The following is a 1,011-nucleotide window of genomic DNA, read 5'->3' on the forward strand; positions in this document are numbered from 1 at the left end:
ATATATATATATATATATAAAACCGGAAAAAACAAAAGAAATTATCTGACTGGTAGGAGAAGGCGTTGCATGGTAGATTCTCAAAGATAGAGTCAGCAAATAGTAGTAGTAAGACATGATTATGGCTGAAGAAGGAAAAGCTGAGGATGGAGACAGAAAGTTTGTTAGTAGCTGCACAAGATCAAGCATTAAGAACTAACTGGATTAAAAGTCAAAATACACAAAAACCAAGTAGATTCCCAATGTAGATTATTCAAATCAAAAGAGGAAAGCGTTACTCATATAGTAAGTGAATGTAGCATGCTGGCACAGAAAGAATACAAGAAAAGACATGATAAACTAGGGAGAGTGATCCACTGGGAGCTTTGTAGAAAGCTAGGATTTGAACATACTGATAAATGGTATGAACATGAACCGGGTAAAGTACTAAAAAGTAAGAAATATAAGATGTTGTGGGACTTTAGCATTCAGACAGAGAGAGTAATAGAAGCTAGGCCTGATTTAGTACCAGTAGATAAAGAGAATAGAAAGTGCCAGATAATACTTTACAGTCCCAAATGATAAAAAAAATTAATATGAGAAGTATAGAGAAAATAGCAAAGTACCAGGACCTAGCCATTGAATTACAGAGATTATGGAAAGTGCGGGTAAATGTATCCCAGTAGTTATAGGTGCATTGGGAACTATGGCCAAAGATCTGAACAGATGGACAGAGGAGATAAGCATAAAACCCAGTTTAGTACAGCTGTAGAAAACAGTGTTATTAGGGGCAGCTAGGATATTTAGGAGGGTTCTTGGCATCCGAACTTACTTGCTGTAACTTGATAGGAGGGTTCTTGGCATCTAAGGCAACTTGTTGTGGCCCGATGTCAGGATTCTTTTCTTTCCCAACAGTATAATCTGTTGAGTGTAGATGAATAATAATAATAATAATAATAATAATAATAATAATAATAATAGTAGTAGTAGTAGTAGTAGTAGTAGTAGTAGTAGTAGTAGTAGTAGTAGTAG

This window comes from Octopus bimaculoides, chromosome 18 (assembly GCF_001194135.2).
Source record: "Octopus bimaculoides isolate UCB-OBI-ISO-001 chromosome 18, ASM119413v2, whole genome shotgun sequence".
NCBI lineage: Eukaryota > Metazoa > Mollusca > Cephalopoda > Octopoda > Octopodidae > Octopus > Octopus bimaculoides.